The 26,052-nt window shown below is 47.0% G+C and overlaps 64 non-coding genes across 64 annotated transcripts; all 64 read right to left on the reverse strand.

Annotated features, from left to right (window-relative positions):
* Positions 1-3,708: 3,708 nt before the first annotated feature.
* On the reverse strand, positions 3,709-3,827 carry LOC128130229 (5S ribosomal RNA). The gene has a single exon (XR_008228151.1). It is a non-coding gene; the product is annotated as a 5S ribosomal RNA (ribosomal RNA).
* A 231-nt stretch (positions 3,828-4,058) lies between these two features.
* LOC128131982 (5S ribosomal RNA) lies at positions 4,059-4,177 on the reverse strand. Its single transcript, XR_008229901.1, has one exon. It is a non-coding gene; the product is annotated as a 5S ribosomal RNA (ribosomal RNA).
* A 231-nt stretch (positions 4,178-4,408) lies between these two features.
* On the reverse strand, positions 4,409-4,527 carry LOC128129764 (5S ribosomal RNA). The gene has a single exon (XR_008227687.1). It is a non-coding gene; the product is annotated as a 5S ribosomal RNA (ribosomal RNA).
* Positions 4,528-4,758: 231 nt separating this feature from the next.
* LOC128129766 (5S ribosomal RNA) lies at positions 4,759-4,877 on the reverse strand. The gene has a single exon (XR_008227689.1). It is a non-coding gene; the product is annotated as a 5S ribosomal RNA (ribosomal RNA).
* Positions 4,878-5,108: 231 nt separating this feature from the next.
* Positions 5,109-5,227, reverse strand: LOC128129767 (5S ribosomal RNA). Its single transcript, XR_008227690.1, has one exon. It is a non-coding gene; the product is annotated as a 5S ribosomal RNA (ribosomal RNA).
* A 231-nt stretch (positions 5,228-5,458) lies between these two features.
* Positions 5,459-5,577, reverse strand: LOC128129768 (5S ribosomal RNA). The gene has a single exon (XR_008227691.1). It is a non-coding gene; the product is annotated as a 5S ribosomal RNA (ribosomal RNA).
* Positions 5,578-5,808: 231 nt separating this feature from the next.
* Positions 5,809-5,927, reverse strand: LOC128131993 (5S ribosomal RNA). The gene has a single exon (XR_008229912.1). It is a non-coding gene; the product is annotated as a 5S ribosomal RNA (ribosomal RNA).
* Positions 5,928-6,158: 231 nt separating this feature from the next.
* LOC128128482 (5S ribosomal RNA) lies at positions 6,159-6,277 on the reverse strand. The gene has a single exon (XR_008226434.1). It is a non-coding gene; the product is annotated as a 5S ribosomal RNA (ribosomal RNA).
* Positions 6,278-6,508: 231 nt separating this feature from the next.
* LOC128129769 (5S ribosomal RNA) lies at positions 6,509-6,627 on the reverse strand. The gene has a single exon (XR_008227692.1). It is a non-coding gene; the product is annotated as a 5S ribosomal RNA (ribosomal RNA).
* Positions 6,628-6,858: 231 nt separating this feature from the next.
* Positions 6,859-6,977, reverse strand: LOC128129770 (5S ribosomal RNA). Its single transcript, XR_008227693.1, has one exon. It is a non-coding gene; the product is annotated as a 5S ribosomal RNA (ribosomal RNA).
* A 231-nt stretch (positions 6,978-7,208) lies between these two features.
* LOC128129771 (5S ribosomal RNA) lies at positions 7,209-7,327 on the reverse strand. The gene has a single exon (XR_008227694.1). It is a non-coding gene; the product is annotated as a 5S ribosomal RNA (ribosomal RNA).
* Positions 7,328-7,558: 231 nt separating this feature from the next.
* LOC128129772 (5S ribosomal RNA) lies at positions 7,559-7,677 on the reverse strand. Its single transcript, XR_008227695.1, has one exon. It is a non-coding gene; the product is annotated as a 5S ribosomal RNA (ribosomal RNA).
* A 231-nt stretch (positions 7,678-7,908) lies between these two features.
* On the reverse strand, positions 7,909-8,027 carry LOC128129773 (5S ribosomal RNA). The gene has a single exon (XR_008227696.1). It is a non-coding gene; the product is annotated as a 5S ribosomal RNA (ribosomal RNA).
* A 231-nt stretch (positions 8,028-8,258) lies between these two features.
* LOC128129774 (5S ribosomal RNA) lies at positions 8,259-8,377 on the reverse strand. The gene has a single exon (XR_008227697.1). It is a non-coding gene; the product is annotated as a 5S ribosomal RNA (ribosomal RNA).
* A 231-nt stretch (positions 8,378-8,608) lies between these two features.
* Positions 8,609-8,727, reverse strand: LOC128129775 (5S ribosomal RNA). The gene has a single exon (XR_008227698.1). It is a non-coding gene; the product is annotated as a 5S ribosomal RNA (ribosomal RNA).
* Positions 8,728-8,958: 231 nt separating this feature from the next.
* Positions 8,959-9,077, reverse strand: LOC128129777 (5S ribosomal RNA). Its single transcript, XR_008227700.1, has one exon. It is a non-coding gene; the product is annotated as a 5S ribosomal RNA (ribosomal RNA).
* A 231-nt stretch (positions 9,078-9,308) lies between these two features.
* Positions 9,309-9,427, reverse strand: LOC128129778 (5S ribosomal RNA). Its single transcript, XR_008227701.1, has one exon. It is a non-coding gene; the product is annotated as a 5S ribosomal RNA (ribosomal RNA).
* Positions 9,428-9,658: 231 nt separating this feature from the next.
* Positions 9,659-9,777, reverse strand: LOC128129779 (5S ribosomal RNA). The gene has a single exon (XR_008227702.1). It is a non-coding gene; the product is annotated as a 5S ribosomal RNA (ribosomal RNA).
* Positions 9,778-10,008: 231 nt separating this feature from the next.
* Positions 10,009-10,127, reverse strand: LOC128129780 (5S ribosomal RNA). The gene has a single exon (XR_008227703.1). It is a non-coding gene; the product is annotated as a 5S ribosomal RNA (ribosomal RNA).
* Positions 10,128-10,358: 231 nt separating this feature from the next.
* Positions 10,359-10,477, reverse strand: LOC128129781 (5S ribosomal RNA). Its single transcript, XR_008227704.1, has one exon. It is a non-coding gene; the product is annotated as a 5S ribosomal RNA (ribosomal RNA).
* Positions 10,478-10,708: 231 nt separating this feature from the next.
* LOC128129782 (5S ribosomal RNA) lies at positions 10,709-10,827 on the reverse strand. The gene has a single exon (XR_008227705.1). It is a non-coding gene; the product is annotated as a 5S ribosomal RNA (ribosomal RNA).
* Positions 10,828-11,058: 231 nt separating this feature from the next.
* Positions 11,059-11,177, reverse strand: LOC128129783 (5S ribosomal RNA). Its single transcript, XR_008227706.1, has one exon. It is a non-coding gene; the product is annotated as a 5S ribosomal RNA (ribosomal RNA).
* A 231-nt stretch (positions 11,178-11,408) lies between these two features.
* LOC128129784 (5S ribosomal RNA) lies at positions 11,409-11,527 on the reverse strand. Its single transcript, XR_008227707.1, has one exon. It is a non-coding gene; the product is annotated as a 5S ribosomal RNA (ribosomal RNA).
* Positions 11,528-11,758: 231 nt separating this feature from the next.
* Positions 11,759-11,877, reverse strand: LOC128130079 (5S ribosomal RNA). Its single transcript, XR_008228002.1, has one exon. It is a non-coding gene; the product is annotated as a 5S ribosomal RNA (ribosomal RNA).
* Positions 11,878-12,108: 231 nt separating this feature from the next.
* Positions 12,109-12,227, reverse strand: LOC128129785 (5S ribosomal RNA). Its single transcript, XR_008227708.1, has one exon. It is a non-coding gene; the product is annotated as a 5S ribosomal RNA (ribosomal RNA).
* A 231-nt stretch (positions 12,228-12,458) lies between these two features.
* Positions 12,459-12,577, reverse strand: LOC128129786 (5S ribosomal RNA). The gene has a single exon (XR_008227709.1). It is a non-coding gene; the product is annotated as a 5S ribosomal RNA (ribosomal RNA).
* A 231-nt stretch (positions 12,578-12,808) lies between these two features.
* LOC128129788 (5S ribosomal RNA) lies at positions 12,809-12,927 on the reverse strand. Its single transcript, XR_008227711.1, has one exon. It is a non-coding gene; the product is annotated as a 5S ribosomal RNA (ribosomal RNA).
* A 231-nt stretch (positions 12,928-13,158) lies between these two features.
* On the reverse strand, positions 13,159-13,277 carry LOC128129789 (5S ribosomal RNA). Its single transcript, XR_008227712.1, has one exon. It is a non-coding gene; the product is annotated as a 5S ribosomal RNA (ribosomal RNA).
* Positions 13,278-13,508: 231 nt separating this feature from the next.
* LOC128129790 (5S ribosomal RNA) lies at positions 13,509-13,627 on the reverse strand. The gene has a single exon (XR_008227713.1). It is a non-coding gene; the product is annotated as a 5S ribosomal RNA (ribosomal RNA).
* Positions 13,628-13,858: 231 nt separating this feature from the next.
* LOC128129791 (5S ribosomal RNA) lies at positions 13,859-13,977 on the reverse strand. The gene has a single exon (XR_008227714.1). It is a non-coding gene; the product is annotated as a 5S ribosomal RNA (ribosomal RNA).
* A 231-nt stretch (positions 13,978-14,208) lies between these two features.
* On the reverse strand, positions 14,209-14,327 carry LOC128129792 (5S ribosomal RNA). The gene has a single exon (XR_008227715.1). It is a non-coding gene; the product is annotated as a 5S ribosomal RNA (ribosomal RNA).
* A 231-nt stretch (positions 14,328-14,558) lies between these two features.
* LOC128129794 (5S ribosomal RNA) lies at positions 14,559-14,677 on the reverse strand. Its single transcript, XR_008227717.1, has one exon. It is a non-coding gene; the product is annotated as a 5S ribosomal RNA (ribosomal RNA).
* Positions 14,678-14,908: 231 nt separating this feature from the next.
* On the reverse strand, positions 14,909-15,027 carry LOC128129795 (5S ribosomal RNA). The gene has a single exon (XR_008227718.1). It is a non-coding gene; the product is annotated as a 5S ribosomal RNA (ribosomal RNA).
* Positions 15,028-15,258: 231 nt separating this feature from the next.
* On the reverse strand, positions 15,259-15,377 carry LOC128129796 (5S ribosomal RNA). Its single transcript, XR_008227719.1, has one exon. It is a non-coding gene; the product is annotated as a 5S ribosomal RNA (ribosomal RNA).
* Positions 15,378-15,608: 231 nt separating this feature from the next.
* Positions 15,609-15,727, reverse strand: LOC128129536 (5S ribosomal RNA). Its single transcript, XR_008227483.1, has one exon. It is a non-coding gene; the product is annotated as a 5S ribosomal RNA (ribosomal RNA).
* A 231-nt stretch (positions 15,728-15,958) lies between these two features.
* Positions 15,959-16,077, reverse strand: LOC128129797 (5S ribosomal RNA). Its single transcript, XR_008227720.1, has one exon. It is a non-coding gene; the product is annotated as a 5S ribosomal RNA (ribosomal RNA).
* Positions 16,078-16,308: 231 nt separating this feature from the next.
* Positions 16,309-16,427, reverse strand: LOC128129798 (5S ribosomal RNA). The gene has a single exon (XR_008227721.1). It is a non-coding gene; the product is annotated as a 5S ribosomal RNA (ribosomal RNA).
* A 231-nt stretch (positions 16,428-16,658) lies between these two features.
* On the reverse strand, positions 16,659-16,777 carry LOC128129800 (5S ribosomal RNA). The gene has a single exon (XR_008227724.1). It is a non-coding gene; the product is annotated as a 5S ribosomal RNA (ribosomal RNA).
* A 231-nt stretch (positions 16,778-17,008) lies between these two features.
* Positions 17,009-17,127, reverse strand: LOC128129544 (5S ribosomal RNA). Its single transcript, XR_008227485.1, has one exon. It is a non-coding gene; the product is annotated as a 5S ribosomal RNA (ribosomal RNA).
* A 231-nt stretch (positions 17,128-17,358) lies between these two features.
* LOC128129801 (5S ribosomal RNA) lies at positions 17,359-17,477 on the reverse strand. Its single transcript, XR_008227725.1, has one exon. It is a non-coding gene; the product is annotated as a 5S ribosomal RNA (ribosomal RNA).
* A 231-nt stretch (positions 17,478-17,708) lies between these two features.
* Positions 17,709-17,827, reverse strand: LOC128129802 (5S ribosomal RNA). Its single transcript, XR_008227726.1, has one exon. It is a non-coding gene; the product is annotated as a 5S ribosomal RNA (ribosomal RNA).
* Positions 17,828-18,058: 231 nt separating this feature from the next.
* On the reverse strand, positions 18,059-18,177 carry LOC128129803 (5S ribosomal RNA). The gene has a single exon (XR_008227727.1). It is a non-coding gene; the product is annotated as a 5S ribosomal RNA (ribosomal RNA).
* Positions 18,178-18,408: 231 nt separating this feature from the next.
* LOC128128497 (5S ribosomal RNA) lies at positions 18,409-18,527 on the reverse strand. The gene has a single exon (XR_008226467.1). It is a non-coding gene; the product is annotated as a 5S ribosomal RNA (ribosomal RNA).
* Positions 18,528-18,758: 231 nt separating this feature from the next.
* LOC128129546 (5S ribosomal RNA) lies at positions 18,759-18,877 on the reverse strand. Its single transcript, XR_008227486.1, has one exon. It is a non-coding gene; the product is annotated as a 5S ribosomal RNA (ribosomal RNA).
* A 231-nt stretch (positions 18,878-19,108) lies between these two features.
* LOC128129804 (5S ribosomal RNA) lies at positions 19,109-19,227 on the reverse strand. The gene has a single exon (XR_008227728.1). It is a non-coding gene; the product is annotated as a 5S ribosomal RNA (ribosomal RNA).
* Positions 19,228-19,458: 231 nt separating this feature from the next.
* Positions 19,459-19,577, reverse strand: LOC128129805 (5S ribosomal RNA). Its single transcript, XR_008227729.1, has one exon. It is a non-coding gene; the product is annotated as a 5S ribosomal RNA (ribosomal RNA).
* A 231-nt stretch (positions 19,578-19,808) lies between these two features.
* Positions 19,809-19,927, reverse strand: LOC128130698 (5S ribosomal RNA). The gene has a single exon (XR_008228621.1). It is a non-coding gene; the product is annotated as a 5S ribosomal RNA (ribosomal RNA).
* A 231-nt stretch (positions 19,928-20,158) lies between these two features.
* Positions 20,159-20,277, reverse strand: LOC128129547 (5S ribosomal RNA). The gene has a single exon (XR_008227487.1). It is a non-coding gene; the product is annotated as a 5S ribosomal RNA (ribosomal RNA).
* A 231-nt stretch (positions 20,278-20,508) lies between these two features.
* On the reverse strand, positions 20,509-20,627 carry LOC128129806 (5S ribosomal RNA). The gene has a single exon (XR_008227730.1). It is a non-coding gene; the product is annotated as a 5S ribosomal RNA (ribosomal RNA).
* A 231-nt stretch (positions 20,628-20,858) lies between these two features.
* LOC128129807 (5S ribosomal RNA) lies at positions 20,859-20,977 on the reverse strand. The gene has a single exon (XR_008227731.1). It is a non-coding gene; the product is annotated as a 5S ribosomal RNA (ribosomal RNA).
* A 231-nt stretch (positions 20,978-21,208) lies between these two features.
* Positions 21,209-21,327, reverse strand: LOC128129808 (5S ribosomal RNA). Its single transcript, XR_008227732.1, has one exon. It is a non-coding gene; the product is annotated as a 5S ribosomal RNA (ribosomal RNA).
* Positions 21,328-21,558: 231 nt separating this feature from the next.
* Positions 21,559-21,677, reverse strand: LOC128128515 (5S ribosomal RNA). Its single transcript, XR_008226480.1, has one exon. It is a non-coding gene; the product is annotated as a 5S ribosomal RNA (ribosomal RNA).
* Positions 21,678-21,908: 231 nt separating this feature from the next.
* LOC128129809 (5S ribosomal RNA) lies at positions 21,909-22,027 on the reverse strand. The gene has a single exon (XR_008227733.1). It is a non-coding gene; the product is annotated as a 5S ribosomal RNA (ribosomal RNA).
* Positions 22,028-22,258: 231 nt separating this feature from the next.
* On the reverse strand, positions 22,259-22,377 carry LOC128129811 (5S ribosomal RNA). The gene has a single exon (XR_008227735.1). It is a non-coding gene; the product is annotated as a 5S ribosomal RNA (ribosomal RNA).
* A 231-nt stretch (positions 22,378-22,608) lies between these two features.
* LOC128130365 (5S ribosomal RNA) lies at positions 22,609-22,727 on the reverse strand. Its single transcript, XR_008228289.1, has one exon. It is a non-coding gene; the product is annotated as a 5S ribosomal RNA (ribosomal RNA).
* A 231-nt stretch (positions 22,728-22,958) lies between these two features.
* Positions 22,959-23,077, reverse strand: LOC128129812 (5S ribosomal RNA). Its single transcript, XR_008227736.1, has one exon. It is a non-coding gene; the product is annotated as a 5S ribosomal RNA (ribosomal RNA).
* A 231-nt stretch (positions 23,078-23,308) lies between these two features.
* On the reverse strand, positions 23,309-23,427 carry LOC128129813 (5S ribosomal RNA). Its single transcript, XR_008227737.1, has one exon. It is a non-coding gene; the product is annotated as a 5S ribosomal RNA (ribosomal RNA).
* A 231-nt stretch (positions 23,428-23,658) lies between these two features.
* Positions 23,659-23,777, reverse strand: LOC128129814 (5S ribosomal RNA). Its single transcript, XR_008227738.1, has one exon. It is a non-coding gene; the product is annotated as a 5S ribosomal RNA (ribosomal RNA).
* A 231-nt stretch (positions 23,778-24,008) lies between these two features.
* Positions 24,009-24,127, reverse strand: LOC128129815 (5S ribosomal RNA). Its single transcript, XR_008227739.1, has one exon. It is a non-coding gene; the product is annotated as a 5S ribosomal RNA (ribosomal RNA).
* A 231-nt stretch (positions 24,128-24,358) lies between these two features.
* Positions 24,359-24,477, reverse strand: LOC128129816 (5S ribosomal RNA). Its single transcript, XR_008227740.1, has one exon. It is a non-coding gene; the product is annotated as a 5S ribosomal RNA (ribosomal RNA).
* Positions 24,478-24,708: 231 nt separating this feature from the next.
* On the reverse strand, positions 24,709-24,827 carry LOC128128529 (5S ribosomal RNA). The gene has a single exon (XR_008226506.1). It is a non-coding gene; the product is annotated as a 5S ribosomal RNA (ribosomal RNA).
* Positions 24,828-25,058: 231 nt separating this feature from the next.
* On the reverse strand, positions 25,059-25,177 carry LOC128129817 (5S ribosomal RNA). The gene has a single exon (XR_008227741.1). It is a non-coding gene; the product is annotated as a 5S ribosomal RNA (ribosomal RNA).
* A 231-nt stretch (positions 25,178-25,408) lies between these two features.
* LOC128129818 (5S ribosomal RNA) lies at positions 25,409-25,527 on the reverse strand. Its single transcript, XR_008227742.1, has one exon. It is a non-coding gene; the product is annotated as a 5S ribosomal RNA (ribosomal RNA).
* A 231-nt stretch (positions 25,528-25,758) lies between these two features.
* On the reverse strand, positions 25,759-25,877 carry LOC128129819 (5S ribosomal RNA). Its single transcript, XR_008227743.1, has one exon. It is a non-coding gene; the product is annotated as a 5S ribosomal RNA (ribosomal RNA).
* Between the last annotated feature and the right edge of the window lie 175 nt (positions 25,878-26,052).

Consider the following 26,052-nt stretch of genomic DNA (forward strand, 5'->3'; position numbering starts at 1 on the left):
ATTTCAATAAGGAGTTTTGCATATAAAAGAGTTTGTAAAACAATTTGAAGCATTTTGTTTGATAACACAGTTTGAAGTATAGTAAATATGTTTGTTTGATAGTTATTAACCACATGTGATTGATATAATAACTATAATGTTTATACTTGTATTCCCCCCATAAAAGCATTTAAAATAGTTTAAAAGGTAATTTAAGGGGTATGAACTCACCTACAGTGAGTGATACGAATGAAAGATCGGTTTGTAGGATGCTAAGTGTCAAGTGAAGACTTGAGTACAGCAGATCCTAATAACCATATAATGATACATATATGTATCTAATTAGTGTTTATACAACTAATCATGAAAGGAAATACACCCTAGGACTTAGGAAACACTTAGATTGAAGTGTTAGAAGTACAAAGGGTTTCATCTAAGGGGTGTATGGCCACACAATGGTGTTTACGGCCAAGGAGTTAGATGTCTAATCCCATAACTATAATTGGTATGTACTTGACCCGAGAATAGCATGGTCCATTTGGGTTGGATATCATCAGGACAATTTGTTAAGATGGACTTTTGAGAAGAGGTTATTTATGGTTAATTTATATATTATAAGTTTTAATATATTAATATGAGATCATATGATTTAATTAGTATTGATTAAGAATTAGTTTGGAATTAATTTAGTGATCAAAAGAGACTAATTAAATCAATGGGGACTAATTATGTAAATTAGTTATATTTATATGTTGGGCTTGTGATCCATGTTGGACTAAGTTTATGTATGGATACATAAAGAGTTGGGCCACATAAACCATGGATCATAAACCCATGGTTAAGGATTAGGGTTAACCCATGACCTTTGGAATCCCACAAATAAATTGTTACTCCATAGCCAAAATCACTACACATGTATTCTTGGAGAATATGGACGGTTCTGGTGTATGAAGATTCTCTCTCAAAAATGTCATTCTTTGTCCATGGTGTGTTGTGATTCCACTTGAGGCATCCACACTATTGGTGTTAAGTTTTTAAAGGCCAAATACTCCAAGGCTTCCAACTACAAAAAAAGGTATGTTATCTTACTTGTTTTATTACCCTTGTATCTTAGTTTTGTATGCGAGTTAGGGTAATAATTTGGAAAGTTCAAGCTTGCATGTATAATTAGAGAAAACATAGATCCAAGGTATTTAGGGTTGCATGTACACCTTAAGAGTGTTAGAATGCTTAAAACCCATCAGTTACGCCCTGTGTACCATTAAGCCTTGGAAGATTTATGGGGTCGAAGCCCTATACACCCAACGTATAGAGAATTACACCCAATGTAATTTCCTAAAATCAAAACTCTCAAATGAGGTCTTAATGCTTTAAGACTTAACGTCCAAACTTCAGATCTAACTCCAATAAACGTCTAAAATCATAAAGTTGAAACCTTTATGCCTTTTCATGGCAAGAAAGAAACTAAAAACTAAAACCACTAAGTCTCCACCACTTGGGGTTCGAATCTGAACTAACTGATGCTCACAATCGATCATCGCCCCATTGGGGCTCAACTAGCCCATACCCACGATAACATTGTTCTCGTGCAAAGGAATGAGAACCAAATCAATCGGATACTACTCACTGAACATCTGAAGAACACAACCCTAATGAACTCTCGCTACCCGGACAGATCGATCATCTGCAATCTCAACATCTAAAGGACAATCCAACTCCCCCAGAACTCCAACAAACCTCTTGCTAAGCGTAAGCGATATAAACGATCGGGTAACCCCCAAATCAAACAATAACAATGTGGAAATATGTTCACGAGGAACGATCGTAAAATAAAACACATAAATCTAAGCAGAGAAATCAAAAAAAAATAACGAGATAAGGAGAAGATTCATACCCGTCACCCCATCAGGTGCTGCACAAGCCTCCTCGACTATCAGCTGAAAAGACATGCTCCTCACCACAGGCGCCTCCACCTTTCCCGGGCGGCCATCAGTGATTCGTAGAGTCGCAGAAGCGGGTGCTACCACCGGTCCTGCTACTGTCAAACTCGGAAAATGGTCCTTCTTGTGGCCCCTCTGACTAAAGTGTTAGTGAGATGTTGATTTTCATCGTTAGCCTCATTAAATTCGGCTAACCCGATACCTGTAATTGTTAATCTTGCTAATCTTGCTGGTTGTTGTCGTTTAATAAAATTCTTCTTGGCAATGACTTAAAGCCCTAATACTTACTGCAAACAAAACAATAAACATATGGAAACGTTAATAAACTATTAGCAATAGTGAATATATACTATTGAAAGTATATATGTATATGTTTAAAATATTCATATATTCTATAAAATGGTTAGCTAAATAAAAGTCGAGAGTTATAATTATAAATTTTAGAAATCAATATATGTATTTTGAATGTTTATATTGTAAGTATGTATATACGTATTACATTAATTAGTTCTCCTACTTGTAACTATGTAGGCTACTACCCAACATACAATATTACACGAGCAGAGAGATGGATGCCATGTTGAACTTGAATTCACAACATGTTTCTTTTCCATGTTAATGAGTTTTATGGAACAGCTTACTATATAACCTCTCCTTTTCGTCCTAGCTTACTACAGGAATACGAGGTCATACTTTATCCAGTAGGCTTATTGCCTAATTTTTTTATAATTGGATTTATTCTCAAGGATCTAGTATCAGACAAAGTGTTGTAGCCTTGGTGGAATAGTCGGATAGATGCATGAGTAGCAGGAAAGATAAGTCGGACGATAGCTATGGAGTTCACATTAAGAATATTTAAATTATACATTGAATTATTAAGTTATTAGCTTATTAAGATGTAGACAAAAATCAAGGGTTTTCGTTTAAACGAAACTGATAGATTAAGGTGTGGATGATAAATAATATATTCAAAGGTTAGAAGGCACACTAAAATGAAAATGTTGGACTGATCGTAACTTCAACTTTAGGTGTCTGCATTTACTTACAAGGAAACAAGGTTATACGTATAGAAAGTTATGTGTTATTATTTCAAACTTTGAAAAGGTATATCTTTTGACTCGGAACTCTGATCGAGGAGCGGTTTTTTTTAAATTTGCGTATTTTTTCGAGATCTACGTCATGGCAAACCGCCGAAGGCGGTTTGGCCAAAAAAAAAATCGAAAATCGGCCTCTAGGGCATTCAATTTATAGAATTTTCACTAATGTTGACTCTTAAAAGGAATTTGACCGATCGTAGGTTTTAATAGAAAATGGTAATTTTACATTTTTAAATTTTGAAGGCCTTATATGTATGAATGTCAAAAGTAGGTCAAACATCTTCTGAAACAGGATTATTCTTTATTTATAAACACGTTGTAAGTTATTGATTCAAAACAAACACGAAAGAATAGTTGTAGATTAATTGGTCATATAGCTTTTAATGATCCGAAGTATCTTACAGATCCCATGTTCAAATCTTTGGATTTGCATATTTTTCCAAATCATTTTAAATTTTTTTATTCTCATTTGTTCACTTATTGTTTTTATGTGTTACAAGACGCAGAACCTCCTTTGTTTTGGTACGCGGGGCGTGGGACCCACGTGACCGATCGGCTCCGTTCCAAAAATACGAAAAGCATCAACCATGAACCGGAGGGCACCCGAGCATAGAAATAGCAAGAAAGAAAGGAAAAAAAGCAAAAAAACCGCACGTAAAATCTAAAAAAACGCAAACGGACAACGAAAAAGGGGGGTGCAACACGAGGACTTCCCAGGGGGTCACCCATACTAGTACTACTCTCGCCCAAGCACGCTTAACTGCGGAGTTCTGATGGGATCCGGTGCATTAGTGCTGGTATGATCGCACCCGAAATAGTATCCATGTTTATTGTTTTTATGTGTTACAAGACGCAGAACCTCCTTTGTTTTGGTACGCGGGGCGTGGGACCCACGTGACCGATCGGCTCCGTTCCAAAAATACGAAAAGCATCAACCGTGAACCGGAGGGCACCCGAGCATAGAAATAGCAAGAAAGAAAGGAAAAAAAGCAAAAAAACCGCACGTAAAATCTAAAAAAACGCAAACGGACAACGAAAAAGGGGGGTGCAACACGAGGACTTCCCAGGGGGTCACCCATCCTAGTACTACTCTCGCCCAAGCACGCTTAACTGCGGAGTTCTGATGGGATCCGGTGCATTAGTGCTGGTATGATCGCACCCGAAATAGTATCCATGTTTATTGTTTTTATGTGTTACAAGACGCAGAACCTCCTTTGTTTTGGTACGCGGGGCGTGGGACCCACGTGACCGATCGGCTCCGTTCCAAAAATACGAAAAGCATCAACCGTGAACCGGACGGCACCCGAGCATAGAAATAGCAAGAAAGAAAGGAAAAAAAGCAAAAAAACCGCACGTAAAATCTAAAAAAACGCAAACGGACAACGAAAAAGGGGGGTGCAACACGAGGACTTCCCAGGGGGTCACCCATCCTAGTACTACTCTCGCCCAAGCACGCTTAGCTGCGGAGTTCTGATGGGATCCGGTGCATTAGTGCTGGTATGATCGCACCCGAAATAGTATCCATGTTTATTGTTTTTATGTGTTACAAGACGCAGAACCTCCTTCGTTTTGGTACGCGGGGCGTGGGACCCACGTGACCGATCGGCTCCGTTCCAAAAATACGAAAAGCATCAACCGTGAACCGGAGGGCACCCGAGCATAGAAATAGCAAGAAAGAAAGGAAAAAAAGCAAAAAAACCGCACGTAAAATCTAAAAAAACGCAAACGGACAACGAAAAAGGGGGGTGCAACACGAGGACTTCCCAGGGGGTCACCCATCCTAGTACTACTCTCGCCCAAGCACGCTTAGCTGCGGAGTTCTGATGGGATCCGGTGCATTAGTGCTGGTATGATCGCACCCGAAATAGTATCCATGTTTATTGTTTTTATGTGTTACAAGACGCAGAACCTCCTTCGTTTTGGTACGCGGGGCGTGGGACCCACGTGACCGATCGGCTCCGTTCCAAAAATACGAAAAGCATCAACCGTGAACCGGAGGGCACCCGAGCATAGAAATAGCAAGAAAGAAAGGAAAAAAAGCAAAAAAACCGCACGTAAAATCTAAAAAAACGCAAACGGACAACGAAAAAGGGGGGTGCAACACGAGGACTTCCCAGGGGGTCACCCATCCTAGTACTACTCTCGCCCAAGCACGCTTAGCTGCGGAGTTCTGATGGGATCCGGTGCATTAGTGCTGGTATGATCGCACCCGAAATAGTATCCATGTTTATTGTTTTTATGTGTTACAAGACGCAGAACCTCCTTCGTTTTGGTACGCGGGGCGTGGGACCCACGTGACCGATCGGCTCCGTTCCAAAAATACGAAAAGCATCAACCGTGAACCGGAGGGCACCCGAGCATAGAAATAGCAAGAAAGAAAGGAAAAAAAGCAAAAAAACCGCACGTAAAATCTAAAAAAACGCAAACGGACAACGAAAAAGGGGGGTGCAACACGAGGACTTCCCAGGGGGTCACCCATCCTAGTACTACTCTCGCCCAAGCACGCTTAGCTGCGGAGTTCTGATGGGATCCGGTGCATTAGTGCTGGTATGATCGCACCCGAAATAGTATCCATGTTTATTGTTTTTATGTGTTACAAGACGCAGAACCTCCTTTGTTTTGGTACGCGGGGCGTGGGACCCACGTGACCGATCGGCTCCGTTCCAAAAATACGAAAAGCATCAACCGTGAACCGGAGGGCACCCGAGCATAGAAATAGCAAGAAAGAAAGGAAAAAAAGCAAAAAAACCGCACGTAAAATCTAAAAAAACGCAAACGGACAACGAAAAAGGGGGGTGCAACACGAGGACTTCCCAGGGGGTCACCCATCCTAGTACTACTCTCGCCCAAGCACGCTTAACTGCGGAGTTCTGATGGGATCCGGTGCATTAGTGCTGGTATGATCGCACCCGAAATAGTATCCATGTTTATTGTTTTTATGTGTTACAAGACGCAGAACCTCCTTTGTTTTGGTACGCGGGGCGTGGGACCCACGTGACCGATCGGCTCCGTTCCAAAAATACGAAAAGCATCAACCGTGAACCGGAGGGCACCCGAGCATAGAAATAGCAAGAAAGAAAGGAAAAAAAGCAAAAAAACCGCACGTAAAATCTAAAAAAACGCAAACGGACAACGAAAAAGGGGGGTGCAACACGAGGACTTCCCAGGGGGTCACCCATCCTAGTACTACTCTCGCCCAAGCACGCTTAACTGCGGAGTTCTGATGGGATCCGGTGCATTAGTGCTGGTATGATCGCACCCGAAATAGTATCCATGTTTATTGTTTTTATGTGTTACAAGACGCAGAACCTCCTTTGTTTTGGTACGCGGGGCGTGGGACCCACGTGACCGATCGGCTCCGTTCCAAAAATACGAAAAGCATCAACCGTGAACCGGACGGCACCCGAGCATAGAAATAGCAAGAAAGAAAGGAAAAAAAGCAAAAAAACCGCACGTAAAATCTAAAAAAACGCAAACGGACAACGAAAAAGGGGGGTGCAACACGAGGACTTCCCAGGGGGTCACCCATCCTAGTACTACTCTCGCCCAAGCACGCTTAGCTGCGGAGTTCTGATGGGATCCGGTGCATTAGTGCTGGTATGATCGCACCCGAAATAGTATCCATGTTTATTGTTTTTATGTGTTACAAGACGCAGAACCTCCTTCGTTTTGGTACGCGGGGCGTGGGACCCACGTGACCGATCGGCTCCGTTCCAAAAATACGAAAAGCATCAACCGTGAACCGGAGGGCACCCGAGCATAGAAATAGCAAGAAAGAAAGGAAAAAAAGCAAAAAAACCGCACGTAAAATCTAAAAAAACGCAAACGGACAACGAAAAAGGGGGGTGCAACACGAGGACTTCCCAGGGGGTCACCCATCCTAGTACTACTCTCGCCCAAGCACGCTTAGCTGCGGAGTTCTGATGGGATCCGGTGCATTAGTGCTGGTATGATCGCACCCGAAATAGTATCCATGTTTATTGTTTTTATGTGTTACAAGACGCAGAACCTCCTTCGTTTTGGTACGCGGGGCGTGGGACCCACGTGACCGATCGGCTCCGTTCCAAAAATACGAAAAGCATCAACCGTGAACCGGAGGGCACCCGAGCATAGAAATAGCAAGAAAGAAAGGAAAAAAAGCAAAAAAACCGCACGTAAAATCTAAAAAAACGCAAACGGACAACGAAAAAGGGGGGTGCAACACGAGGACTTCCCAGGGGGTCACCCATCCTAGTACTACTCTCGCCCAAGCACGCTTAGCTGCGGAGTTCTGATGGGATCCGGTGCATTAGTGCTGGTATGATCGCACCCGAAATAGTATCCATGTTTATTGTTTTTATGTGTTACAAGACGCAGAACCTCCTTCGTTTTGGTACGCGGGGCGTGGGACCCACGTGACCGATCGGCTCCGTTCCAAAAATACGAAAAGCATCAACCGTGAACCGGAGGGCACCCGAGCATAGAAATAGCAAGAAAGAAAGGAAAAAAAGCAAAAAAACCGCACGTAAAATCTAAAAAAACGCAAACGGACAACGAAAAAGGGGGGTGCAACACGAGGACTTCCCAGGGGGTCACCCATCCTAGTACTACTCTCGCCCAAGCACGCTTAGCTGCGGAGTTCTGATGGGATCCGGTGCATTAGTGCTGGTATGATCGCACCCGAAATAGTATCCATGTTTATTGTTTTTATGTGTTACAAGACGCAGAACCTCCTTTGTTTTGGTACGCGGGGCGTGGGACCCACGTGACCGATCGGCTCCGTTCCAAAAATACGAAAAGCATCAACCGTGAACCGGAGGGCACCCGAGCATAGAAATAGCAAGAAAGAAAGGAAAAAAAGCAAAAAAACCGCACGTAAAATCTAAAAAAACGCAAACGGACAACGAAAAAGGGGGGTGCAACACGAGGACTTCCCAGGGGGTCACCCATCCTAGTACTACTCTCGCCCAAGCACGCTTAGCTGCGGAGTTCTGATGGGATCCGGTGCATTAGTGCTGGTATGATCGCACCCGAAATAGTATCCATGTTTATTGTTTTTATGTGTTACAAGACGCAGAACCTCCTTTGTTTTGGTACGCGGGGCGTGGGACCCACGTGACCGATCGGCTCCGTTCCAAAAATACGAAAAGCATCAACCGTGAACCGGAGGGCACCCGAGCATAGAAATAGCAAGAAAGAAAGGAAAAAAAGCAAAAAAACCGCACGTAAAATCTAAAAAAACGCAAACGGACAACGAAAAAGGGGGGTGCAACACGAGGACTTCCCAGGGGGTCACCCATCCTAGTACTACTCTCGCCCAAGCACGCTTAGCTGCGGAGTTCTGATGGGATCCGGTGCATTAGTGCTGGTATGATCGCACCCGAAATAGTATCCATGTTTATTGTTTTTATGTGTTACAAGACGCAGAACCTCCTTCGTTTTGGTACGCGGGGCGTGGGACCCACGTGACCGATCGGCTCCGTTCCAAAAATACGAAAAGCATCAACCGTGAACCGGAGGGCACCCGAGCATAGAAATAGCAAGAAAGAAAGGAAAAAAAGCAAAAAAACCGCACGTAAAATCTAAAAAAACGCAAACGGACAACGAAAAAGGGGGGTGCAACACGAGGACTTCCCAGGGGGTCACCCATCCTAGTACTACTCTCGCCCAAGCACGCTTAGCTGCGGAGTTCTGATGGGATCCGGTGCATTAGTGCTGGTATGATCGCACCCGAAATAGTATCCATGTTTATTGTTTTTATGTGTTACAAGACGCAGAACCTCCTTCGTTTTGGTACGCGGGGCGTGGGACCCACGTGACCGATCGGCTCCGTTCCAAAAATACGAAAAGCATCAACCGTGAACCGGAGGGCACCCGAGCATAGAAATAGCAAGAAAGAAAGGAAAAAAAGCAAAAAAACCGCACGTAAAATCTAAAAAAACGCAAACGGACAACGAAAAAGGGGGGTGCAACACGAGGACTTCCCAGGGGGTCACCCATCCTAGTACTACTCTCGCCCAAGCACGCTTAGCTGCGGAGTTCTGATGGGATCCGGTGCATTAGTGCTGGTATGATCGCACCCGAAATAGTATCCATGTTTATTGTTTTTATGTGTTACAAGACGCAGAACCTCCTTCGTTTTGGTACGCGGGGCGTGGGACCCACGTGACCGATCGGCTCCGTTCCAAAAATACGAAAAGCATCAACCGTGAACCGGAGGGCACCCGAGCATAGAAATAGCAAGAAAGAAAGGAAAAAAAGCAAAAAAACCGCACGTAAAATCTAAAAAAACGCAAACGGACAACGAAAAAGGGGGGTGCAACACGAGGACTTCCCAGGGGGTCACCCATCCTAGTACTACTCTCGCCCAAGCACGCTTAGCTGCGGAGTTCTGATGGGATCCGGTGCATTAGTGCTGGTATGATCGCACCCGAAATAGTATCCATGTTTATTGTTTTTATGTGTTACAAGACGCAGAACCTCCTTCGTTTTGGTACGCGGGGCGTGGGACCCACGTGACCGATCGGCTCCGTTCCAAAAATACGAAAAGCATCAACCGTGAACCGGAGGGCACCCGAGCATAGAAATAGCAAGAAAGAAAGGAAAAAAAGCAAAAAAACCGCACGTAAAATCTAAAAAAACGCAAACGGACAACGAAAAAGGGGGGTGCAACACGAGGACTTCCCAGGGGGTCACCCATCCTAGTACTACTCTCGCCCAAGCACGCTTAGCTGCGGAGTTCTGATGGGATCCGGTGCATTAGTGCTGGTATGATCGCACCCGAAATAGTATCCATGTTTATTGTTTTTATGTGTTACAAGACGCAGAACCTCCTTCGTTTTGGTACGCGGGGCGTGGGACCCACGTGACCGATCGGCTCCGTTCCAAAAATACGAAAAGCATCAACCGTGAACCGGAGGGCACCCGAGCATAGAAATAGCAAGAAAGAAAGGAAAAAAAGCAAAAAAACCGCACGTAAAATCTAAAAAAACGCAAACGGACAACGAAAAAGGGGGGTGCAACACGAGGACTTCCCAGGGGGTCACCCATCCTAGTACTACTCTCGCCCAAGCACGCTTAGCTGCGGAGTTCTGATGGGATCCGGTGCATTAGTGCTGGTATGATCGCACCCGAAATAGTATCCATGTTTATTGTTTTTATGTGTTACAAGACGCAGAACCTCCTTCGTTTTGGTACGCGGGGCGTGGGACCCACGTGACCGATCGGCTCCGTTCCAAAAATACGAAAAGCATCAACCGTGAACCGGAGGGCACCCGAGCATAGAAATAGCAAGAAAGAAAGGAAAAAAAGCAAAAAAACCGCACGTAAAATCTAAAAAAACGCAAACGGACAACGAAAAAGGGGGGTGCAACACGAGGACTTCCCAGGGGGTCACCCATCCTAGTACTACTCTCGCCCAAGCACGCTTAGCTGCGGAGTTCTGATGGGATCCGGTGCATTAGTGCTGGTATGATCGCACCCGAAATAGTATCCATGTTTATTGTTTTTATGTGTTACAAGACGCAGAACCTCCTTCGTTTTGGTACGCGGGGCGTGGGACCCACGTGACCGATCGGCTCCGTTCCAAAAATACGAAAAGCATCAACCGTGAACCGGACGGCACCCGAGCATAGAAAGAGCAAGAAAGAAAGGAAAAAAAGCAAAAAAACCGCACGTAAAATCTAAAAAAACGCAAACGGACAACGAAAAAGGGGGGTGCAACACGAGGACTTCCCAGGGGGTCACCCATCCTAGTACTACTCTCGCCCAAGCACGCTTAGCTGCGGAGTTCTGATGGGATCCGGTGCATTAGTGCTGGTATGATCGCACCCGAAATAGTATCCATGTTTATTGTTTTTATGTGTTACAAGACGCAGAACCTCCTTCGTTTTGGTACGCGGGGCGTGGGACCCACGTGACCGATCGGCTCCGTTCCAAAAATACGAAAAGCATCAACCGTGAACCGGAGGGCACCCGAGCATAGAAATAGCAAGAAAGAAAGGAAAAAAAGCAAAAAAACCGCACGTAAAATCTAAAAAAACGCAAACGGACAACGAAAAAGGGGGGTGCAACACGAGGACTTCCCAGGGGGTCACCCATCCTAGTACTACTCTCGCCCAAGCACGCTTAGCTGCGGAGTTCTGATGGGATCCGGTGCATTAGTGCTGGTATGATCGCACCCGAAATAGTATCCATGTTTATTGTTTTTATGTGTTACAAGACGCAGAACCTCCTTTGTTTTGGTACGCGGGGCGTGGGACCCACGTGACCGATCGGCTCCGTTCCAAAAATACGAAAAGCATCAACCGTGAACCGGAGGGCACCCGAGCATAGAAATAGCAAGAAAGAAAGGAAAAAAAGCAAAAAAACCGCACGTAAAATCTAAAAAAACGCAAACGGACAACGAAAAAGGGGGGTGCAACACGAGGACTTCCCAGGGGGTCACCCATCCTAGTACTACTCTCGCCCAAGCACGCTTAGCTGCGGAGTTCTGATGGGATCCGGTGCATTAGTGCTGGTATGATCGCACCCGAAATAGTATCCATGTTTATTGTTTTTATGTGTTACAAGACGCAGAACCTCCTTCGTTTTGGTACGCGGGGCGTGGGACCCACGTGACCGATCGGCTCCGTTCCAAAAATACGAAAAGCATCAACCGTGAACCGGAGGGCACCCGAGCATAGAAATAGCAAGAAAGAAAGGAAAAAAAGCAAAAAAACCGCACGTAAAATCTAAAAAAACGCAAACGGACAACGAAAAAGGAGGGTGCAACACGAGGACTTCCCAGGGGGTCACCCATCCTAGTACTACTCTCGCCCAAGCACGCTTAGCTGCGGAGTTCTGATGGGATCCGGTGCATTAGTGCTGGTATGATCGCACCCGAAATAGTATCCATGTTTATTGTTTTTATGTGTTACAAGACGCAGAACCTCCTTCGTTTTGGTACGCGGGGCGTGGGACCCACGTGACCGATCGGCTCCGTTCCAAAAATACGAAAAGCATCAACCGTGAACCGGAGGGCACCCGAGCATAGAAATAGCAAGAAAGAAAGGAAAAAAAGCAAAAAAACCGCACGTAAAATCTAAAAAAACGCAAACGGACAACGAAAAAGGGGGGTGCAACACGAGGACTTCCCAGGGGGTCACCCATCCTAGTACTACTCTCGCCCAAGCACGCTTAGCTGCGGAGTTCTGATGGGATCCGGTGCATTAGTGCTGGTATGATCGCACCCGAAATAGTATCCATGTTTATTGTTTTTATGTGTTACAAGACGCAGAACCTCCTTCGTTTTGGTACGCGGGGCGTGGGACCCACGTGACCGATCGGCTCCGTTCCAAAAATACGAAAAGCATCAACCGTGAACCGGAGGGCACCCGAGCATAGAAATAGCAAGAAAGAAAGGAAAAAAAGCAAAAAAACCGCACGTAAAATCTAAAAAAACGCAAACGGACAACGAAAAAGGGGGGTGCAACACGAGGACTTCCCAGGGGGTCACCCATCCTAGTACTACTCTCGCCCAAGCACGCTTAGCTGCGGAGTTCTGATGGGATCCGGTGCATTAGTGCTGGTATGATCGCACCCGAAATAGTATCCATGTTTATTGTTTTTATGTGTTACAAGACGCAGAACCTCCTTCGTTTTGGTACGCGGGGCGTGGGACCCACGTGACCGATCGGCTCCGTTCCAAAAATACGAAAAGCATCAACCGTGAACCGGAGGGCACCCGAGCATAGAAATAGCAAGAAAGAAAGGAAAAAAAGCAAAAAAACCGCACGTAAAATCTAAAAAAACGCAAACGGACAACGAAAAAGGGGGGTGCAACACGAGGACTTCCCAGGGGGTCACCCATCCTAGTACTACTCTCGCCCAAGCACGCTTAGCTGCGGAGTTCTGATGGGATCCGGTGCATTAGTGCTGGTATGATCGCACCCGAAATAGTATCCATGTTTATTGTTTTTATGTGTTACAAGACGCAGAACCTCCTTTGTTTTGGTACGCGGGGCGTGGGACCCACGTGACCGATCGGCTCCGTTCCAAAAATACGAAAAGCATCAACCGTGAACCGGACGGCACCCGAGCATAGAAATAGCAAGAAAGAAAGGAAAAAAAGCAAAAAAACCGCACGTAAAATCTAAAAAAACGCAAACGGACAACGAAAAAGGGGGGTGCAACACGAGGACTTCCCAGGGGGTCACCCATCCTAGTACTACTCTCGCCCAAGCACGCTTAGCTGCGGAGTTCTGATGGGATCCGGTGCATTAGTGCTGGTATGATCGCACCCGAAATAGTATCCATGTTTATTGTTTTTATGTGTTACAAGACGCAGAACCTCCTTCGTTTTGGTACGCGGGGCGTGGGACCCACGTGACCGATCGGCTCCGTTCCAAAAATACGAAAAGCATCAACCGTGAACCGGAGGGCACCCGAGCATAGAAATAGCAAGAAAGAAAGGAAAAAAAGCAAAAAAACCGCACGTAAAATCTAAAAAAACGCAAACGGACAACGAAAAAGGGGGGTGCAACACGAGGACTTCCCAGGGGGTCACCCATCCTAGTACTACTCTCGCCCAAGCACGCTTAGCTGCGGAGTTCTGATGGGATCCGGTGCATTAGTGCTGGTATGATCGCACCCGAAATAGTATCCATGTTTATTGTTTTTATGTGTTACAAGACGCAGAACCTCCTTTGTTTTGGTACGCGGGGCGTGGGACCCACGTGACCGATCGGCTCCGTTCCAAAAATACGAAAAGCATCAACCGTGAACCGGACGGCACCCGAGCATAGAAATAGCAAGAAAGAAAGGAAAAAAAGCAAAAAAACCGCACGTAAAATCTAAAAAAACGCAAACGGACAACGAAAAAGGGGGGTGCAACACGAGGACTTCCCAGGGGGTCACCCATCCTAGTACTACTCTCGCCCAAGCACGCTTAGCTGCGGAGTTCTGATGGGATCCGGTGCATTAGTGCTGGTATGATCGCACCCGAAATAGTATCCATGTTTATTGTTTTTATGTGTTACAAGACGCAGAACCTCCTTCGTTTTGGTACGCGGGGCGTGGGACCCACGTGACCGATCGGCTCCGTTCCAAAAATACGAAAAGCATCAACCGTGAACCGGAGGGCACCCGAGCATAGAAATAGCAAGAAAGAAAGGAAAAAAAGCAAAAAAACCGCACGTAAAATCTAAAAAAACGCAAACGGACAACGAAAAAGGGGGGTGCAACACGAGGACTTCCCAGGGGGTCACCCATCCTAGTACTACTCTCGCCCAAGCACGCTTAGCTGCGGAGTTCTGATGGGATCCGGTGCATTAGTGCTGGTATGATCGCACCCGAAATAGTATCCATGTTTATTGTTTTTATGTGTTACAAGACGCAGAACCTCCTTTGTTTTGGTACGCGGGGCGTGGGACCCACGTGACCGATCGGCTCCGTTCCAAAAATACGAAAAGCATCAACCGTGAACCGGACGGCACCCGAGCATAGAAATAGCAAGAAAGAAAGGAAAAAAAGCAAAAAAACCGCACGTAAAATCTAAAAAAACGCAAACGGACAACGAAAAAGGGGGGTGCAACACGAGGACTTCCCAGGGGGTCACCCATCCTAGTACTACTCTCGCCCAAGCACGCTTAGCTGCGGAGTTCTGATGGGATCCGGTGCATTAGTGCTGGTATGATCGCACCCGAAATAGTATCCATGTTTATTGTTTTTATGTGTTACAAGACGCAGAACCTCCTTCGTTTTGGTACGCGGGGCGTGGGACCCACGTGACCGATCGGCTCCGTTCCAAAAATACGAAAAGCATCAACCGTGAACCGGAGGGCACCCGAGCATAGAAATAGCAAGAAAGAAAGGAAAAAAAGCAAAAAAACCGCACGTAAAATCTAAAAAAACGCAAACGGACAACGAAAAAGGGGGGTGCAACACGAGGACTTCCCAGGGGGTCACCCATCCTAGTACTACTCTCGCCCAAGCACGCTTAGCTGCGGAGTTCTGATGGGATCCGGTGCATTAGTGCTGGTATGATCGCACCCGAAATAGTATCCATGTTTATTGTTTTTATGTGTTACAAGACGCAGAACCTCCTTTGTTTTGGTACGCGGGGCGTGGGACCCACGTGACCGATCGGCTCCGTTCCAAAAATACGAAAAGCATCAACCGTGAACCGGACGGCACCCGAGCATAGAAAGAGCAAGAAAGAAAGGAAAAAAAGCAAAAAAACCGCACGTAAAATCTAAAAAAACGCAAACGGACAACGAAAAAGGGGGGTGCAACACGAGGACTTCCCAGGGGGTCACCCATCCTAGTACTACTCTCGCCCAAGCACGCTTAGCTGCGGAGTTCTGATGGGATCCGGTGCATTAGTGCTGGTATGATCGCACCCGAAATAGTATCCATGTTTATTGTTTTTATGTGTTACAAGACGCAGAACCTCCTTCGTTTTGGTACGCGGGGCGTGGGACCCACGTGACCGATCGGCTCCGTTCCAAAAATACGAAAAGCATCAACCGTGAACCGGAGGGCACCCGAGCATAGAAATAGCAAGAAAGAAAGGAAAAAAAGCAAAAAAACCGCACGTAAAATCTAAAAAAACGCAAACGGACAACGAAAAAGGGGGGTGCAACACGAGGACTTCCCAGGGGGTCACCCATCCTAGTACTACTCTCGCCCAAGCACGCTTAACTGCGGAGTTCTGATGGGATCCGGTGCGTTAGTGCTGGTATGATCGCACCCGAAATAGTATCCATGTTTATTGTTTTTATGTGTTACAAGACGCAGAACCTCCTTTGTTTTGGTACGCGGGGCGTGGGACCCACGTGACCGATCGGCTCCGTTCCAAAAATACGAAAAGCATCAACCGTGAACCGGACGGCACCCGAGCATAGAAATAGCAAGAAAGAAAGGAAAAAAAGCAAAAAAACCGCACGTAAAATCTAAAAAAACGCAAACGGACAACGAAAAAGGGGGGTGCAACACGAGGACTTCCCAGGGGGTCACCCATCCTAGTACTACTCTCGCCCAAGCACGCTTAGCTGCGGAGTTCTGATGGGATCCGGTGCATTAGTGCTGGTATGATCGCACCCGAAATAGTATCCATGTTTATTGTTTTTATGTGTTACAAGACGCAGAACCTCCTTCGTTTTGGTACGCGGGGCGTGGGACCCACGTGACCGATCGGCTCCGTTCCAAAAATACGAAAAGCATCAACCGTGAACCGGAGGGCACCCGAGCATAGAAATAGCAAGAAAGAAAGGAAAAAAAGCAAAAAAACCGCACGTAAAATCTAAAAAAACGCAAACGGACAACGAAAAAGGGGGGTGCAACACGAGGACTTCCCAGGGGGTCACCCATCCTAGTACTACTCTCGCCCAAGCACGCTTAGCTGCGGAGTTCTGATGGGATCCGGTGCATTAGTGCTGGTATGATCGCACCCGAAATAGTATCCATGTTTATTGTTTTTATGTGTTACAAGACGCAGAACCTCCTTCGTTTTGGTACGCGGGGCGTGGGACCCACGTGACCGATCGGCTCCGTTCCAAAAATACGAAAAGCATCAACCGTGAACCGGAGGGCACCCGAGCATAGAAATAGCAAGAAAGAAAGGAAAAAAAGCAAAAAAACCGCACGTAAAATCTAAAAAAACGCAAACGGACAACGAAAAAGGGGGGTGCAACACGAGGACTTCCCAGGGGGTCACCCATCCTAGTACTACTCTCGCCCAAGCACGCTTAGCTGCGGAGTTCTGATGGGATCCGGTGCATTAGTGCTGGTATGATCGCACCCGAAATAGTATCCATGTTTATTGTTTTTATGTGTTACAAGACGCAGAACCTCCTTTGTTTTGGTACGCGGGGCGTGGGACCCACGTGACCGATCGGCTCCGTTCCAAAAATACGAAAAGCATCAACCGTGAACCGGAGGGCACCCGAGCATAGAAATAGCAAGAAAGAAAGGAAAAAAAGCAAAAAAACCGCACGTAAAATCTAAAAAAACGCAAACGGACAACGAAAAAGGGGGGTGCAACACGAGGACTTCCCAGGGGGTCACCCATCCTAGTACTACTCTCGCCCAAGCACGCTTAACTGCGGAGTTCTGATGGGATCCGGTGCGTTAGTGCTGGTATGATCGCACCCGAAATAGTATCCATGTTTATTGTTTTTATGTGTTACAAGACGCAGAACCTCCTTTGTTTTGGTACGCGGGGCGTGGGACCCACGTGACCGATCGGCTCCGTTCCAAAAATACGAAAAGCATCAACCGTGAACCGGACGGCACCCGAGCATAGAAATAGCAAGAAAGAAAGGAAAAAAAGCAAAAAAACCGCACGTAAAATCTAAAAAAACGCAAACGGACAACGAAAAAGGGGGGTGCAACACGAGGACTTCCCAGGGGGTCACCCATCCTAGTACTACTCTCGCCCAAGCACGCTTAGCTGCGGAGTTCTGATGGGATCCGGTGCATTAGTGCTGGTATGATCGCACCCGAAATAGTATCCATGTTTATTGTTTTTATGTGTTACAAGACGCAGAACCTCCTTCGTTTTGGTACGCGGGGCGTGGGACCCACGTGACCGATCGGCTCCGTTCCAAAAATACGAAAAGCATCAACCGTGAACCGGAGGGCACCCGAGCATAGAAATAGCAAGAAAGAAAGGAAAAAAAGCAAAAAAACCGCACGTAAAATCTAAAAAAACGCAAACGGACAACGAAAAAGGGGGGTGCAACACGAGGACTTCCCAGGGGGTCACCCATCCTAGTACTACTCTCGCCCAAGCACGCTTAGCTGCGGAGTTCTGATGGGATCCGGTGCATTAGTGCTGGTATGATCGCACCCGAAATAGTATCCATGTTTATTGTTTTTATGTGTTACAAGACGCAGAACCTCCTTCGTTTTGGTACGCGGGGCGTGGGACCCACGTGACCGATCGGCTCCGTTCCAAAAATACGAAAAGCATCAACCGTGAACCGGAGGGCACCCGAGCATAGAAATAGCAAGAAAGAAAGGAAAAAAAGCAAAAAAACCGCACGTAAAATCTAAAAAAACGCAAACGGACAACGAAAAAGGGGGGTGCAACACGAGGACTTCCCAGGGGGTCACCCATCCTAGTACTACTCTCGCCCAAGCACGCTTAGCTGCGGAGTTCTGATGGGATCCGGTGCATTAGTGCTGGTATGATCGCACCCGAAATAGTATCCATGTTTATTGTTTTTATGTGTTACAAGACGCAGAACCTCCTTTGTTTTGGTACGCGGGGCGTGGGACCCACGTGACCGATCGGCTCCGTTCCAAAAATACGAAAAGCATCAACCGTGAACCGGACGGCACCCGAGCATAGAAATAGCAAGAAAGAAAGGAAAAAAAGCAAAAAAACCGCACGTAAAATCTAAAAAAACGCAAACGGACAACGAAAAAGGGGGGTGCAACACGAGGACTTCCCAGGGGGTCACCCATCCTAGTACTACTCTCGCCCAAGCACGCTTAACTGCGGAGTTCTGATGGGATCCGGTGCATTAGTGCTGGTATGATCGCACCCGAAATAGTATCCATGTTTATTGTTTTTATGTGTTACAAGACGCAGAACCTCCTTTGTTTTGGTACGCGGGGCGTGGGACCCACGTGACCGATCGGCTCCGTTCCAAAAATACGAAAAGCATCAACCGTGAACCGGACGGCACCCGAGCATAGAAATAGCAAGAAAGAAAGGAAAAAAAGCAAAAAAACCGCACGTAAAATCTAAAAAAACGCAAACGGACAACGAAAAAGGGGGGTGCAACACGAGGACTTCCCAGGGGGTCACCCATCCTAGTACTACTCTCGCCCAAGCACGCTTAACTGCGGAGTTCTGATGGGATCCGGTGCGTTAGTGCTGGTATGATCGCACCCGAAATAGTATCCATGTTTATTGTTTTTATGTGTTACAAGACGCAGAACCTCCTTTGTTTTGGTACGCGGGGCGTGGGACCCACGTGACCGATCGGCTCCGTTCCAAAAATACGAAAAGCATCAACCGTGAACCGGACGGCACCCGAGCATAGAAATAGCAAGAAAGAAAGGAAAAAAAGCAAAAAAACCGCACGTAAAATCTAAAAAAACGCAAACGGACAACGAAAAAGGGGGGTGCAACACGAGGACTTCCCAGGGGGTCACCCATCCTAGTACTACTCTCGCCCAAGCACGCTTAGCTGCGGAGTTCTGATGGGATCCGGTGCATTAGTGCTGGTATGATCGCACCCGAAATAGTATCCATGTTTATTGTTTTTATGTGTTACAAGACGCAGAACCTCCTTCGTTTTGGTACGCGGGGCGTGGGACCCACGTGACCGATCGGCTCCGTTCCAAAAATACGAAAAGCATCAACCGTGAACCGGAGGGCACCCGAGCATAGAAATAGCAAGAAAGAAAGGAAAAAAAGCAAAAAAACCGCACGTAAAATCTAAAAAAACGCAAACGGACAACGAAAAAGGGGGGTGCAACACGAGGACTTCCCAGGGGGTCACCCATCCTAGTACTACTCTCGCCCAAGCACGCTTAGCTGCGGAGTTCTGATGGGATCCGGTGCATTAGTGCTGGTATGATCGCACCCGAAATAGTATCCATGTTTATTGTTTTTATGTGTTACAAGACGCAGAACCTCCTTTGTTTTGGTACGCGGGGCGTGGGACCCACGTGACCGATCGGCTCCGTTCCAAAAATACGAAAAGCATCAACCGTGAACCGGAGGGCACCCGAGCATAGAAATAGCAAGAAAGAAAGGAAAAAAAGCAAAAAAACCGCACGTAAAATCTAAAAAAACGCAAACGGACAACGAAAAAGGGGGGTGCAACACGAGGACTTCCCAGGGGGTCACCCATCCTAGTACTACTCTCGCCCAAGCACGCTTAGCTGCGGAGTTCTGATGGGATCCGGTGCATTAGTGTTGGTATGATCGCACCCGAAATAGTATCCATGTTTATTGTTTTTATGTGTTACAAGACGCAGAACCTCCTTTGTTTTGGTACGCGGGGCGTGGGACCCACGTGACCGATCGGCTCCGTTCCAAAAATACGAAAAGCATCAACCGTGAACCGGAGGGCACCCGAGCATAGAAATAGCAAGAAAGAAAGGAAAAAAAGCAAAAAAACCGCACGTAAAATCTAAAAAAACGCAAACGGACAACGAAAAAGGGGGGTGCAACACGAGGACTTCCCAGGGGGTCACCCATCCTAGTACTACTCTCGCCCAAGCACGCTTAACTGCGGAGTTCTGATGGGATCCGGTGCGTTAGTGCTGGTATGATCGCACCCGAAATAGTATCCATGTTTATTGTTTTTATGTGTTACAAGACGCAGAACCTCCTTTGTTTTGGTACGCGGGGCGTGGGACCCACGTGACCGATCGGCTCCGTTCCAAAAATACGAAAAGCATCAACCGTGAACCGGACGGCACCCGAGCATAGAAATAGCAAGAAAGAAAGGAAAAAAAGCAAAAAAACCGCACGTAAAATCTAAAAAAACGCAAACGGACAACGAAAAAGGGGGGTGCAACACGAGGACTTCCCAGGGGGTCACCCATCCTAGTACTACTCTCGCCCAAGCACGCTTAGCTGCGGAGTTCTGATGGGATCCGGTGCATTAGTGCTGGTATGATCGCACCCGAAATAGTATCCATGTTTATTGTTTTTATGTGTTACAAGACGCAGAACCTCCTTCGTTTTGGTACGCGGGGCGTGGGACCCACGTGACCGATCGGCTCCGTTCCAAAAATACGAAAAGCATCAACCGTGAACCGGAGGGCACCCGAGCATAGAAATAGCAAGAAAGAAAGGAAAAAAAGCAAAAAAACCGCACGTAAAATCTAAAAAAACGCAAACGGACAACGAAAAAGGGGGGTGCAACACGAGGACTTCCCAGGGGGTCACCCATCCTAGTACTACTCTCGCCCAAGCACGCTTAGCTGCGGAGTTCTGATGGGATCCGGTGCATTAGTGCTGGTATGATCGCACCCGAAATAGTATCCATGTTTATTGTTTTTATGTGTTACAAGACGCAGAACCTCCTTCGTTTTGGTACGCGGGGCGTGGGACCCACGTGACCGATCGGCTCCGTTCCAAAAATACGAAAAGCATCAACCGTGAACCGGAGGGCACCCGAGCATAGAAATAGCAAGAAAGAAAGGAAAAAAAGCAAAAAAACCGCACGTAAAATCTAAAAAAACGCAAACGGACAACGAAAAAGGGGGGTGCAACACGAGGACTTCCCAGGGGGTCACCCATCCTAGTACTACTCTCGCCCAAGCACGCTTAGCTGCGGAGTTCTGATGGGATCCGGTGCATTAGTGCTGGTATGATCGCACCCGAAATAGTATCCATGTTTATTGTTTTTATGTGTTACAAGACGCAGAACCTCCTTTGTTTTGGTACGCGGGGCGTGGGACCCACGTGACCGATCGGCTCCGTTCCAAAAATACGAAAAGCATCAACCGTGAACCGGACGGCACCCGAGCATAGAAATAGCAAGAAAGAAAGGAAAAAAAGCAAAAAAACCGCACGTAAAATCTAAAAAAACGCAAACGGACAACGAAAAAGGGGGGTGCAACACGAGGACTTCCCAGGGGGTCACCCATCCTAGTACTACTCTCGCCCAAGCACGCTTAACTGCGGAGTTCTGATGGGATCCGGTGCATTAGTGCTGGTATGATCGCACCCGAAATAGTATCCATGTTTATTGTTTTTATGTGTTACAAGACGCAGAACCTCCTTTGTTTTGGTACGCGGGGCGTGGGACCCACGTGACCGATCGGCTCCGTTCCAAAAATACGAAAAGCATCAACCGTGAACCGGACGGCACCCGAGCATAGAAATAGCAAGAAAGAAAGGAAAAAAAGCAAAAAAACCGCACGTAAAATCTAAAAAAACGCAAACGGACAACGAAAAAGGGGGGTGCAACACGAGGACTTCCCAGGGGGTCACCCATCCTAGTACTACTCTCGCCCAAGCACGCTTAGCTGCGGAGTTCTGATGGGATCCGGTGCATTAGTGCTGGTATGATCGCACCCGAAATAGTATCCATGTTTATTGTTTTTATGTGTTACAAGACGCAGAACCTCCTTCGTTTTGGTACGCGGGGCGTGGGACCCACGTGACCGATCGGCTCCGTTCCAAAAATACGAAAAGCATCAACCGTGAACCGGAGGGCACCCGAGCATAGAAATAGCAAGAAAGAAAGGAAAAAAAGCAAAAAAACCGCACGTAAAATCTAAAAAAACGCAAACGGACAACGAAAAAGGGGGGTGCAACACGAGGACTTCCCAGGGGGTCACCCATCCTAGTACTACTCTCGCCCAAGCACGCTTAGCTGCGGAGTTCTGATGGGATCCGGTGCATTAGTGCTGGTATGATCGCACCCGAAATAGTATCCATGTTTATTGTTTTTATGTGTTACAAGACGCAGAACCTCCTTTGTTTTGGTACGCGGGGCGTGGGACCCACGTGACCGATCGGCTCCGTTCCAAAAATACGAAAAGCATCAACCGTGAACCGGAGGGCACCCGAGCATAGAAATAGCAAGAAAGAAAGGAAAAAAAGCAAAAAAACCGCACGTAAAATCTAAAAAAACGCAAACGGACAACGAAAAAGGGGGGTGCAACACGAGGACTTCCCAGGGGGTCACCCATCCTAATACTACTCTCGCCCAAGCACGCTTAACTGCGGAGTTCTGATGGGATCCGGTGCATTAGTGCTGGTATGATCGCACCCGAAATAGTATCCATGTTTATTGTTTTTATGTGTTACAAGACGCAGAACCTCCTTTGTTTTGGTACGCGGGGCGTGGGACCCACGTGACCGATCGGCTCCGTTCCAAAAATACGAAAAGCATCAACCGTGAACCGGAGGGCACCCGAGCATAGAAATAGCAAGAAAGAAAGGAAAAAAAGCAAAAAAACCGCACGTAAAATCTAAAAAAACGCAAACGGACAACGAAAAAGGGGGGTGCAACACGAGGACTTCCCAGGGGGTCACCCATCCTAGTACTACTCTCGCCCAAGCACGCTTAGCTGCGGAGTTCTGATGGGATCCGGTGCATTAGTGCTGGTATGATCGCACCCGAAATAGTATCCATGTTTATTGTTTTTATGTGTTACAAGACGCAGAACCTCCTTCGTTTTGGTACGCGGGGCGTGGGACCCACGTGACCGATCGGCTCCGTTCCAAAAATACGAAAAGCATCAACCGTGAACCGGAGGGCACCCGAGCATAGAAATAGCAAGAAAGAAAGGAAAAAAAGCAAAAAAACCGCACGTAAAATCTAAAAAAACGCAAACGGACAACGAAAAAGGGGGGTGCAACACGAGGACTTCCCAGGGGGTCACCCATCCTAGTACTACTCTCGCCCAAGCACGCTTAGCTGCGGAGTTCTGATGGGATCCGGTGCATTAGTGCTGGTATGATCGCACCCGAAATAGTATCCATGTTTATTGTTTTTATGTGTTACAAGACGCAGAACCTCCTTTGTTTTGGTACGCGGGGCGTGGGACCCACGTGACCGATCGGCTCCGTTCCAAAAATACGAAAAGCATCAACCGTGAACCGGAGGGCACCCGAGCATAGAAATAGCAAGAAAGAAAGGAAAAAAAGCAAAAAAACCGCACGTAAAATCTAAAAAAACGCAAACGGACAACGAAAAAGGGGGGTGCAACACGAGGACTTCCCAGGGGGTCACCCATCCTAGTACTACTCTCGCCCAAGCACGCTTAGCTGCGGAGTTCTGATGGGATCCGGTGCATTAGTGCTGGTATGATCGCACCCGAAATAGTATCCATGTTTATTGTTTTTATGTGTTACAAGACGCAGAACCTCCTTTGTTTTGGTACGCGGGGCGTGGGACCCACGTGACCGATCGGCTCCGTTCCAAAAATACGAAAAGCATCAACCGTGAACCGGAGGGCACCCGAGCATAGAAATAGCAAGAAAGAAAGGAAAAAAAGCAAAAAAACCGCACGTAAAATCTAAAAAAACGCAAACGGACAACGAAAAAGGGGGGTGCAACACGAGGACTTCCCAGGGGGTCACCCATCCTAGTACTACTCTCGCCCAAGCACGCTTAGCTGCGGAGTTCTGATGGGATCCGGTGCATTAGTGCTGGTATGATCGCACCCGAAATAGTATCCATGTTTATTGTTTTTATGTGTTACAAGACGCAGAACCTCCTTCGTTTTGGTACGCGGGGCGTGGGACCCACGTGACCGATCGGCTCCGTTCCAAAAATACGAAAAGCATCAACCGTGAACCGGAGGGCACCCGAGCATAGAAATAGCAAGAAAGAAAGGAAAAAAAGCAAAAAAACCGCACGTAAAATCTAAAAAAACGCAAACGGACAACGAAAAAGGGGGGTGCAACACGAGGACTTCCCAGGGGGTCACCCATCCTAGTACTACTCTCGCCCAAGCACGCTTAGCTGCGGAGTTCTGATGGGATCCGGTGCATTAGTGCTGGTATGATCGCACCCGAAATAGTATCCATGTTTATTGTTTTTATGTGTTACAAGACGCAGAACCTCCTTTGTTTTGGTACGCGGGGCGTGGGACCCACGTGACCGATCGGCTCCGTTCCAAAAATACGAAAAGCATCAACCGTGAACCGGACGGCACCCGAGCATAGAAATAGCAAGAAAGAAAGGAAAAAAAGCAAAAAAACCGCACGTAAAATCTAAAAAAACGCAAACGGACAACGAAAAAGGGGGGTGCAACACGAGGACTTCCCAGGGGGTCACCCATCCTAGTACTACTCTCGCCCAAGCACGCTTAACTGCGGAGTTCTGATGGGATCCGGTGCATTAGTGCTGGTATGATCGCACCCGAAATAGTATCCATGTTTATTGTTTTTATGTGTTACAAGACGCAGAACCTCCTTTGTTTTGGTACGCGGGGCGTGGGACCCACGTGACCGATCGGCTCCGTTCCAAAAATACGAAAAGCATCAACCGTGAACCGGACGGCACCCGAGCATAGAAATAGCAAGAAAGAAAGGAAAAAAAGCAAAAAAACCGCACGTAAAATCTAAAAAAACGCAAACGGACAACGAAAAAGGGGGGTGCAACACGAGGACTTCCCAGGGGGTCACCCATCCTAGTACTACTCTCGCCCAAGCACGCTTAGCTGCGGAGTTCTGATGGGATCCGGTGCATTAGTGCTGGTATGATCGCACCCGAAATAGTATCCATGTTTATTGTTTTTATGTGTTACAAGACGCAGAACCTCCTTCGTTTTGGTACGCGGGGCGTGGGACCCACGTGACCGATCGGCTCCGTTCCAAAAATACGAAAAGCATCAACCGTGAACCGGAGGGCACCCGAGCATAGAAATAGCAAGAAAGAAAGGAAAAAAAGCAAAAAAACCGCACGTAAAATCTAAAAAAACGCAAACGGACAACGAAAAAGGGGGGTGCAACACGAGGACTTCCCAGGGGGTCACCCATCCTAGTACTACTCTCGCCCAAGCACGCTTAGCTGCGGAGTTCTGATGGGATCCGGTGCATTAGTGCTGGTATGATCGCACCCGAAATAGTATCCATGTTTATTGTTTTTATGTGTTACAAGACGCAGAACCTCCTTCGTTTTGGTACGCGGGGCGTGGGACCCACGTGACCGATCGGCTCCGTTCCAAAAATACGAAAAGCATCAACCGTGAACCGGAGGGCACCCGAGCATAGAAATAGCAAGAAAGAAAGGAAAAAAAGCAAAAAAACCGCACGTAAAATCTAAAAAAACGCAAACGGACAACGAAAAAGGGGGGTGCAACACGAGGACTTCCCAGGGGGTCACCCATCCTAGTACTACTCTCGCCCAAGCACGCTTAGCTGCGGAGTTCTGATGGGATCCGGTGCATTAGTGCTGGTATGATCGCACCCGAAATAGTATCCATGTTTATTGTTTTTATGTGTTACAAGACGCAGAACCTCCTTTGTTTTGGTACGCGGGGCGTGGGACCCACGTGACCGATCGGCTCCGTTCCAAAAATACGAAAAGCATCAACCGTGAACCGGAGGGCACCCGAGCATAGAAATAGCAAGAAAGAAAGGAAAA

Source organism: Lactuca sativa, chromosome 1 (genome assembly GCF_002870075.4).
Source record: "Lactuca sativa cultivar Salinas chromosome 1, Lsat_Salinas_v11, whole genome shotgun sequence".
Lineage (NCBI taxonomy): Eukaryota > Viridiplantae > Streptophyta > Magnoliopsida > Asterales > Asteraceae > Lactuca > Lactuca sativa.